Here is an 11,516-nt window from a genome sequence, read left to right on the forward strand (position 1 = left end):
AAAGAAGAGGAAGAGAGAAGGGTGGGAGGGCAGATAGTTTTTTCACCTGTGGGCAATTTGCGGATTCAAGTTTTTTATTTCGCCTTAATCAGAGGATGAGCCTATGGATGAGCTTATTCTGAGAGTTAGGTCTACCTGAAAATTGTTGTAGAAAGTGATTTGGGCAGCAGAGATTTGATTTCCATTCAAAATTTTGGCGGATTCCAAACTGGGAGGGTGGCATGAAATCTTATGGTTCCTTCAAACGACACAATCTTATGGGTTTCTTCAAATGAGGAATTAGACAGTCTCTCTCTTGTTTTGTCTAGATAAAGGAGTGAAAGAAAGGGTCTGGGGATTTACGGGAATAAAGGAAAATTATTGGGATTGTGTAGAAAAAAATGAGTCATTTCATTAGAGTTGGTATGGAAGGAGGTGATTATAGGTTTAACTGGGTGGTGGGGCCGTATGTTGCTTTCGGGATAAGGTGTTTGTTGGCTTCAGAAGTTTGTAGTGTAAATTTCCCTAAGAGAAGGTGGTCATTTTAAATTGTACTTGTTACCATCTTGCCAGTGTTATTTAGCTTGAATGTCTCTCATATTTTTGAATCAGAGTGAATATTCACTTTTAACTAGCTGACTATCGATATCAATATTATTTTTTAATTTTTCTGATACATTTTATTGTTATATTATTTTTTTTAAATATTTTCACTGGCCTGAACTTATGTGATTTCTCTAGATTTTTTGTAGTATCGGTCATTGGGATAGGCTCATGTTTTATAATTGTAACTTGTAATTCGGCTGCGTGACTGTTCACTCACAAAGTTAACTCTAAACAGGAAGATGGTTTTTAGCCCAAGTCACAAGTCTTAGAAGTTTGCTTTGAAGATGTTGGCATTTTTACTGATCCACGTTGCTATGCTCAGACTTCACTGCGTAGGGTGATGCTAATGAGTAGATCCTACATATGGAATTCATCAATAGAAAATAATGAGAAATTCTTAAAATTAATATATATATATATATATATATATATATATATATATATTTATATATATATATATATATATATATATATATATATATATATTGTATAGGGTAATGATCCTATGAGACCGTCCCACACCCATGTGTGTAGGACCCCGAAGGATCACTATTAAATTTGGCACCGATCTCTAAAAACGTCCAGTCCCACACCTTGTGATATCATTTCTAGAGATATGTGTCAAATTTAATGGTGATCATTTACGGTCCAACACACATAGGTGTGGGAGGGTCTCATAGGATCATTACGCATATATATCTACATATGTATATATATATTAACAAAATAAGGATTTCCATTTATCGATCTCCTTCCTTTACATTAGTTGGCAATGGTTTTGTTTTAACTCAATGACAATACTTTGGGGCCAGGGGTGAAATTCGTCGAATACGAGAGATTTTTTGGTTTTCTTTGAGACTTTCTTAATTTCATTTTGAATTCTTCATAATTTTGCTGACCTTATGGATTGCCGTTTCTTTTCAAATTTTTAAGCCAAAGAGTATTCATGACTTGGTTTTTATTGTATCATTATTTCCTTTTCAGTTCTTTGTATTATTGACTCGCTTGGGGGGCAGGCGTGAAATTCGTAGATCCCCATTAACCTGTCAATTTTCCTACTGATTTTCTATGTTTGATTTGAACTTATCCACTATTTGTTTAATCTTTTAGTTGATACTTTTTAAAAATTTTATGCCACAACGATATTCGTGGTAGAGATTTTTAACTTACCTTTTATTTTGTCGTGGTTCTTTGCATTGTCTCGCACTAAGATATTCGTATATTAAGTGTTTTAAGATTTCCATTTATCGATCTTTGTTCATTATTTTATTTAGCAATAGTTTTTTTTTAACTCAATGATGATACTTCGGGCCCAGGGGTGAAATTCGTCGACCTCCAGAGATTTGTCGATTTTCCTGGCGACTTTCTTTATTTCATTTTAAATTACTCATAATTTTGCTGACTTTATGGATTCGTGTTTCTTTTAAAGTTTTTAAGCCAAAATGTATTCATTACTAGGTTTTTATTGTATCATTGTTTCCTTCTCGGTTCTTTGTATTATTTACTCGACTTTGGGGGCATGGGTGAAATCCGTAGATCCCCATTAGCTGGTCAATTTTCCTACTTATTTTCTTTGTTTGATTTTAAATTATCCACAATTTGTTTAATCTTTTAGTTGATATTCATTTTTAAAAATTTTAGGTCAAAAAGTAATTTGTGGTTGAGATTTTTAACGTGCCGTTTTGTTTGTCATAGTTCTTTGCATTGTCTGGCTCTAGGATATTCGTTGCTAAGTATTTTAAAATTTCCTTTTATCCATCTTTTTTCTTTGCATTATTGGGTTTGTTATTACTGCATGTTGGATGCTGTGTAATGTTATTGTTGTTGTTGTAATAAGATTTAGAATGAGATTTAGGATTCTGAAAAACCTATGTCTCATTTCATGTAATTTTTTTATGGGAGTTTACTGAAGATTGCACTACAACCCCCAATTGTGTGGTTCTAATGCTTTTGATTGGGTCATATCAAATATTGTGACCTGAAGCTTGGATTTGGTCTTTTGGTAATTATCATTTTTTCCCACTCTGTCATTTGCAAGCAAAATGATTCCCTCTTAAAGCTTATTATAGAAAAAAAATAAAAAAACTCATCCCATTGCTAATTGTTATGCTCTAGGACCGACTATGTGGATTAAATTTGGTTGGGAATTTATAATTGAACCAGATCTGTGAATTTAGGATGACATTTGATATTGGTCTAGAATATAATTTGAAAAGTAAAATTTGTGGCGGTGGTGTTTGTATTGCTTTTCAGGCATCATTTTTGTTAATGGTGAAATTAACAAATGTGAAAAAAGTTTTGGGCAATTATTCTGAAACCACAGAAAGTGTTTGATGAATGTTTTACAATGTTTAAAAACTTGGACTGGTGGTTTGACTCGCACCTGTGGGTGACTGACGGAGGTAAAATCGAAGCAAAATACATACCGGCAGTTATTTTCAAAGGAAGTAGTCAAAAGCTTGACAGATGATCTCTCTTCTCCTAGATCACCCGTTGCTTCTCAGGCAAATCGGACAGTAAATGGTCTATCTCATGTGAATTTTACTGGTACGTCCAAAGAAAATGAGGTTGCTGATTAACATGAGGCACCTAAAGTTACTACCTCACCAAAAGCTCCTTCCCATCCAGTTACCGGTACCATAAAAAAGCCCATTGGTGCAAGAAAGGGAAGTAAGACGGGAGGTCTTGGTGCCCAGAAGCTTACTACAAAGGTCGAATTGTTCTTTAGCTTACAGTAATGCAAAATTTTCCATTCCTAAAGATGACTATTTAACTTTAATCCTGACTCTTGTCTTGATTCATTGGTGGCATTATTTGTAGTTAATGAATCAACTGGAGAAAGCTAGAATCTGTAAAGCTGTGGTGTTATGAACATTTTTTTGTCTAAGGCCTAGTCAATTTGATGCAGCCAAGTGAAAGTCTTTATGATCAGAAGCCAGAAGAACCGGCTCTGGTTGTTAGTTCATCCACTATTGCCAGCGCAACACCATCTTTAGGCTTATTGTTTCCTTCACCATCTCAATGGGCACAATAACCTGACAAAATATGCCCTTATGAATGCTTGGGCTAGTTTTTCTTCTTTTTTAGGCAGCATTCAAATCTTGCATCTTGGAGATAGCATCAGGTTATAATTTTCTTCTCTCCCTTCTAATCACTAAGTTTCTCTCTAAGTTGAAGTTGGTTTTGTTTTTCGTCTTGTGTTTGGTAATTGCTCCAATGCTATGTGTTTAGTTTTTTTTTTCATCTTGTGTTTAGAAATTGGTCCAATGCTTTGTGTAGAGTATTCATGACTCGGTTTTTAACTCCACTGATCAACTTAGATTTGTCCATGACCCTTCCAAAAAACAAATGTTTTTTCTTGATCCTAAACAAAACTCCCCATGTTGGAATTGGCCTTTGTGAATTTTTTTTTTTGGCTAAATGATATTCTATTCCCGTTGGAGTAGAATGTCTATTAACTTCCTCAGGTACAACCCCACCTAGAATTAGTTTTAGGACCGTAAATTTTTGGTATGTAACCCCTTCAATCCATAGAATCTAAAAAATCCATATCCTACCCACTATGAATAAACAATGTCTAGCGATTGAATCGAGACTATCCAATTTTAGATGGTTAGGTCAGAGTGTTAGAAAACTCAAATTTAATTTTTTTTTTTTTTTGAGAATAATCATCTAGAGACTCTTTAGTGGTTCCCAAAATTTCAGAAAAACCTCTCAAGTAGGTCTTCTACCGAAGGAGTAGAAGTCAACTACGCTCCCGAGGGAGGATAGTATATATCTTCTTTTTTTTTTTTTCTCCCCGTTCTGTTTCAGATTTGGTTTGCCTCATTGGGCAAAATAACCTGACAAAATATGCCCATATGAATGCTTGGGCTAGTTTTTCTTCTTTTTTACGCAGCATTCAAATCTTGCATCTTCGAGATAACTTCAGGTTATAATTTTCTTCTCTCCCTTCTAATCACTAAGTTTCTCTATAAGCTGAAGTTGGTTTTATTTTTTGTCTTGTGTTTAGTAATTGGTCCAATGCTTTGTGTTTAGTTTTTTTTTTTGTCTTGTCTTTAGTAATTGGTCCAATGCTTTCTGTAGAGCTCGACATCCATATCTATTGCTGATCTCTTTGGACATAACACGGATGATCCTAGCCTTGATTTGTCTGGAACTGATCTCATCAATCGGATTTCGTTCTAGGTACTTCTTCATTAGCCAAACTCATCCCGATGGATACCTTACTCGTCATAAAGCTAGAAATTTTGAGAAAGCTAATGATTCATAGTTCACATAGAATAATTTTTGACTTCTTATCTTTGTTTTTTGATTCCTTTGCTGAACACTAGAGATTGCTTTATTTTCTGGAGTTATTATTTTTTCTAAGGCCTGTTTCTATGTTTTACTGCCTTGTATATTGTAGATCTTTCAAGATTTTAAGAAAATTCCACAGCCACCAACTTCTAGATGGTCATTTTGTAGATGAAGTTTAGATGCTGAAACAATCGGGTGGCTTCTTCCCTCAGCCATCATCATTGAACCTTATCCCGACTATTTGGGATCGATTAGCTTCTTCTCTCAATGATTGTTAATGCGCAACATGCTCACTGCATTCTTTGAATTGTCTGGCTCCCCTCTATGGTATTCTGGAAACTACTGTTGTGTTATAAATACTTCTAAATTATGAATTTTTGTCTTTCCTTAAGTATTCATGCTGTCAATCCTCCATATTATTCTCCATCTAGTTAGCGTTCAAACGGTTTGATATACTCCTCGTTATGAATTTGGTTTTGCTCCAAGGAATAATTGTAAAGCTCTGCTATGCACAAAGGCATTGCTTCGAACTGCCTCCTTAGGGGCGGCAAAGCACTCTTGTAGTTTGAGAGTGCATCGCAAGAGAAAAAAAGCCTTATATGCGTGTTTGTGTGTCTGTAATGTTTGTATGTGTGTATGAATGTATGTGTAAGTCTCGCGGCATGCTCAACTGAGTCTTTGCCCTAATCATGGAAGGGTCGATATTGTTGTGGTCGTTTTAAGGAGTGCATTACTGGTGTACTTTGAACATTTAAAGTTTCTTATGTAATATGGATGTCTTTAAGATGCTGAATTTTGTAATTTTGTTTTCTATGTTATGCCTGATTTGTACAATTTAAATGATTAAGTTCTGCTCATGATGTAGAACATCAAAGAATGGGAAATTTACAACCTAACCCCTCCTCTCCACTGGATTTCAAGAAGCACCTCCCAATTACAACTCGTGCATGCAATGCCAACTCCCCTTCCACACCTCAAAACAACCATTTCTACGATTACATTCTGTTCTCTTTATTTTTTCTTCTAAGTTACATTCTGAACTTTATTCTACCTAATTAGTCCTAAGGCCTCAATGCCTTGAAACACACTCTCTCATTCTCTAAGGTACTGTTTGTGTGCATATAAGCCTCCTTGCCGTCTCCATCTGTCTCACAGTTTCTCTTTCTAAACACTTGCTCTCATTCTCTCATATGGACTTCTTTTGTCTCCACCCCTTATTCCTCTCCCTCACTCTCCAACACACCTGCCTCTACCCTCACTGTAATAATTTGTGGTTTTTTTGGAGATGGGTTCTGTTCTAAGAAAAAGAAGAATTTGGGTTTTTTGGGAGATGGCTGCTTCTATTCTGATAAGAAGAAGAAGAATCTGGGTTTTTGGGGATGTTGGTTCTTTTGATTTTAGAAGAGCACAATGATCATGAACACGGGAATTGAAAGTGGAAAAAATGATTCTTTGAGGAGATGGGCTTGTAAGTTAATAGAACTTGGATCGATTTAGGAAGGTGGACGACACTAAGAAGGGATTTGACTGTGGATTAGAGTTGAAAAGATGATGGTATACTTTGAACTTGAAGAAAGGGAAAGTTGCAGGGAGCTTTTTCATAAATGACTCTTTTGTTGGGAAAGTTGTGGGGAGCTTTTGCCCTAATGCTCTTTTGCAGGCTTCCATCTCATGCTTTAACCCAACATCTGTTTATTGAATATAATAACCAAAATGCTATCTAATCCCATTCATCTACCCATTTCGTTCTCTCTCATCCATTGAGTACTTGCAGTCTGGCACACGAGAGAGAGAGAGAGAGAGAGAGAGAGAGAGAGAGAGAGAGAGAGAGAGAGAGAGAGAGAGAGAGAGAAAGAGAGAGAGAAACCCAAATTATAGAGAGTGAGTGGGAGAGAGACCCAATTGTAGAGAATGAGCTAGAGTGACAGAAAAAAGGCGTCCTCTCTCTCTCTCTCTATGAGAAATTGAAATGGAGAGAAGGAAGAAAGAAGAGGAAGAGAGAAGGGTGGGAGGGCAGATTGTTTTTTCTCTTGTGGCATTGTGCGGACTCAAGTTTTTTATTTCGCCTTAATCAGAAGATGAGCCTATGGATGAGCTTATTTTGAGAGTTAGGTCTGCCCAAAAATTGTTGTAGAAAGTGATTTGGGCAGCTGAGATTTGATTTCCATTCAAAATTTTGGCTGATTCCGAACTGGGAGGGTGGCATGAAATCTTATGGTTCCTTCAAACGACACAATCTTATGGGTTTCTTCAAGTGAGGAATCAGACAGTCTCTCTTATGTTTTGTCTAGAGAGAGGAGTAAATGAAAGGGTCTGGGGATTTACGGGAATAAAGGAAAATTATTGGGATTGTGTAAAAAAAAATGAGTCATTTCATTGGAGTTGGTATGGAAGGAGGTGATTATAGGTTTACCTGGGTGGTGGGGCCGTATGTAGCTTTCAGGATAAGGTGTTTTTTGGTTCCAGAGTTTGTAGTGTAAATTTCCCTAAGAGAAGGTGGTTATTTTAAGTTGAACTTGTTGCCATCTTGCCAGTGTTATTTAGCTTGAATGTCTCTCATACTTTTGAATCCGAGTGAATATTCACTTTTAACTAGCTGACTATAAATATCAATATTATTTTTTAAATTTTCTGATACATTTTATTGCCATATTATTTTCTTTAAATATTTTCACTGCTCTGAACTAATGTTATTTCTCTTGATTTTTTGTAGTATCTAGCATTGGGATAGGCTCAAGTCCTATAATTGTAACTTGTAATTCGGCTGCGTCACTGTTCACTCACATAGTTAACTCTAAACAGGAAGATGGTTATGAGCCCAAATCACAAGTCTTAGAAGTCTGCTTAGAAGATGTTGGCATTTTTACTGATCCACGTGGCTATGCTCAGACTTCACTGCGTAGGGTGATGCTAATGAGTAGATCCTACATATGGAATTCATCAATAGAAAATAATGAGAATTTCTTAAAATTAGTTTATATATATATATATATATATATATATATATATATATATATATATTATAGAGTAATGATTCTATGAGACCCTCCCACACCCATGTGATTATAGAGTAATGATTCTATGAGACCCTTCCACACCCATGTGATTAGGACCCCAAAGGATCACCATTAAATTTGGCACAGATCTCTAAAAACGTCCAGTCCCACACTATGTGATAACATTTTTTGAGTTCTGTGCCAAATTTAATGGTGATCCTTTAGGGTCCAACACACTTAGGTGTGGGAGGGTCTCATAGGATCATTACTCATATATATATATATATAAACGGAATTTTTAAAGTAAGAGGCATTTATGATATTCATTGCTTAAGTGTTTTAAGATTTCCATTTATCGATCTCTGTTCTTTTCATTAGGCTGCAATTTTGTGTTTTAACTCACTGACAATACTTTGGGGCCAGGGGTGAAATTCGTCGACTATCAAAGATTTGTAGATTTTCCTTGAGACTTTCTTAATTTCATTTTTAATTCTTCATAATTTTTCTGACTTTATGGATCGGTATTCCTTTTCAAAATTTTAAGCCAAAGTGTATTCATGACTCGGTTTTTAATGTATCATTATTTCCTTTTCAGTTCTTTGTATTACTGACTCGACTTGGGGCGCAGGGGTGAAATCCGTAGATCCCCATTAACTGGTCAATTTTCCTACTGATTTTCTATGTTTGATTTGAACTTATCCATTATTTTTTAATCTTTTAGCTTAATACTTTTTAAATATTTTAAACCGCAACGATATTCGTGGTCGAGATTTGTAACTTGCCCTTTTTTTTGTCGTGGTTCTTTGCATTGTCTTGCACTAGGATATTCGTAGCTTAAGTGTTTTAAGATTTCCATTTATCGATCTCTGTTCATTATTTTATTTAGCAATAGTTTTGTTTTAACTCAATGACGATACTTCGGGGCTAGGGGTGAAATTCGTCGACCTCCAGAGATTTGTCGATTTTCCAAGCGACTTTCTTTATTTCATTTTAAATTACTCATAATTTTACTGACTTTATGGATCGCTGTTTCTTTTAAAAATTTTTACGCCAAAGAGTATTCATTACTAGATTTTTAATGTATCATTGTTTTCTTCTCGGTTTTTTGTATTATTGACTCAACTTTTGGGGCAGGGGTGAAATCCGTAGATCCCCATTAACTGGTCAATTTTCCTTCTAATTTTCTTTGTTTGATTTGAAATTATCCACAATTTGTTTAATCTTTTAGTTGATATTCTTTTTTAAAAGTTTTAGGTCAAAAAGTAATTCGTGGTCGAGATTTTCAACGTACTGTTTTGTTTGTCACGGTTCTTTACATTGTCTAGCTCTAGGGTATTCGTGGCTAAGTGTTTTAAAATTTCCTTTTATCCATCTTTTTTCTTTACATTATTTGGTTTTTGATTACTGCATGTTGGATGCTGTGCAATGTTATTGTTGTTGTTGTAATAAGATTTAGAATGAGATTCAACATTCTGAAAAACCTCTGTCTCATTTCATGTAAATTTTGTTTGGGAGTTTACTGAAGATATCACTACAACCCCCAATGGTGTGGTTCTAATGCTTGTGATTGGGTCATATCAAATATTGTGACCTGAGGCTTGGATTTGGTCTCTTGGTAATTATCATTTTTTCCCACTCTGTCATTTGCAAGCGAAATGATTCCCTCTTAAGGCTTATTATAGCAGAAAAATAAAAAAACCCATCCCATTGCTAATTGTTATGCTCTTGGGCTGACTATGTGGATTAAATTTGGTTGGGAATTTATAATTGAACCAGATCTGTGAATTTTGGATGACATTTGATATTGGTCTAGAATATAATTTGAAACGTAAAATTTGTAGCGGTGGTGTTTGTATAGCTTTTCAGGCATCATTTTTGTTAATGGTGAAATTAACAATTGTGAAAAACGTTTTGGGCAATGATTCTGAAACCATAGAAAGTTTTTGATGAATGTTTAACAATGTTTAAAAACTTGGACTGGTGGTTTGACTCGCACCTGTGGGTGACTGACGGAGGTAAAATCGAAGCAAAATACATATCAAGAGCAGCTGAATTATTCCGGCAATTATTTTCAAAGGAAGTTGCCAAAAGCTTGACAGATGATCTCTCTTCTCCTAGGTCACCCCTTGCTTCTTAGGCAAATCAGACAGTAAATGGTCTATCTCATGTGAATTTTACTGGTACGTCCAAAGAAAATGAGGTTGCTGATAAACTTGAGGCACCTAAAGTTACTACCTCACCAAAAGCTCCTTCCCATCCATTTACTGGTACCATAAGAACAGCCCATTGGTGCAAGAAAGGGAAGTAAGACGGGAGGTCTTGGTGCTCAGAAGCTTACTACAGAGGTCGAATTGTTCTTTAGCTTACAGCAATGCAAAATTTTTCCATTCCTAAAGATAACTATTTAACTTTAATCCTGACTCTTGTCTTGATTCATTGGTGGCATTATTTGTAGTTAATGAATCAACTGGAGAAAGCTAGAATCTTTAAAGCTGTGATGTTATGATCATTTTTTTATCCAATGCCTATTCAATTTGATGCAGCCAAGTGAAAGTCTTTATGATCTGAAGCCAGAAGAACCGGCTCTTGTTGTTAGTTCATCCACTAATGCCAGCGCAACACGGTCTTTTGGCTCATTGTTTCCTTCACGCTTTGAATATGTTGAGAGCATGCAATCTGCGGAGGCCAAATCTGGTGGTACGCAATTACTTAACCATGTTTCTCCATTTAAATCAAGCAGCTTCTTTACGGATTTTGGAATGGACAGTGGAATCAAGAAAAAGCCAAGTTCCACTTGCATCAAAGTTCAGGTAAATTCTTTATTGGCTATTCTGGTTTGGTAGATTATGGGGTTCTTCATACTTTTGTTGTGCATATTTGCAACTTGGTTACCGGGGTGGTTCTTGTCTATATATAGGTTGTTGGAAAATCTGGGTTCCCTTTCTCCCTCTATCCCTCCCTCCCTCGCTACACACATACGTGATAGATAAATAAACCCATTGAGACACAAATGTCATTCTACAAGCTCTCTCTCTCTTTCTCTCTCACTCTCTTTCTCTACACACACAATTGTCAGTGCACACACACTGTCTTTCACTCTCCCTTCTAATCATTAAATTTCTCTATAAATTGAAGTTAGTTTTGTCTTTCATCTTGTGTTTAGTAATTGGTCCAATGCCTTGTGTAGAGCTCGACATCCATATCTAGTGCTGATCTTTTTGGACATAACATGGATGATCCTATCCTTGATTTGTCTGCTTGTGATCTCATCAATCGGATTTCATTCCAAGTACTACTTCATTAGCCAAACTCATCTCGATCGATACCTTACTGGTCAAAAAGCTAGAATATTTGAGAAAGCTAATGAAACATAGTTCACATGGAACAATTTTTTACTTCTTTTCTTTGTTTTTTGATTCCTTTGCTGAGCACAAGAGAGAGCATTATTTTCTAGAGTTATTGTTAGCTTGTTTCTATGTTTTACTTCCTTGTATATTTTAGATCTTTCAACATTTTCAGAAAATTCCACAGGCACCAACTTCTAGATGGTTATTTTGTATATGAAGTTTAATTTCTATTTTTTCAACATGCTTACTGCAATCTTTGAATTATCGGACCCCCCAAAAAACAAAGATT

The 11,516-nt window shown here is 35.6% G+C and overlaps 1 pseudogene across 1 annotated transcript in view; it reads left to right on the top strand.

Moving 5' to 3' along the window:
* LOC105420291 (putative ADP-ribosylation factor GTPase-activating protein AGD8) overlaps positions 1-11,516 on the top strand; it is a 77,347-nt pseudogene that overhangs the window by 11,510 nt on the left and 54,321 nt on the right. The window contains exons 5-10 of the transcript XR_016051893.1: positions 3,071-3,296; positions 3,494-3,709; positions 4,672-4,773; positions 4,994-5,211; positions 9,999-10,225; positions 10,424-10,690. The product of XR_016051893.1 is annotated as a putative ADP-ribosylation factor GTPase-activating protein AGD8 (transcript). The remainder of the gene's footprint in view (positions 1-3,070; positions 3,297-3,493; positions 3,710-4,671; positions 4,774-4,993; positions 5,212-9,998; positions 10,226-10,423; positions 10,691-11,516) is intronic.

The sequence above is a fragment of the Amborella trichopoda genome, chromosome 3, assembly GCF_054954075.1.
Source record: "Amborella trichopoda isolate Santa Cruz 75 chromosome 3, AtrichopodaSantaCruz75HAP2 v2.0, whole genome shotgun sequence".
NCBI lineage: Eukaryota > Viridiplantae > Streptophyta > Magnoliopsida > Amborellales > Amborellaceae > Amborella > Amborella trichopoda.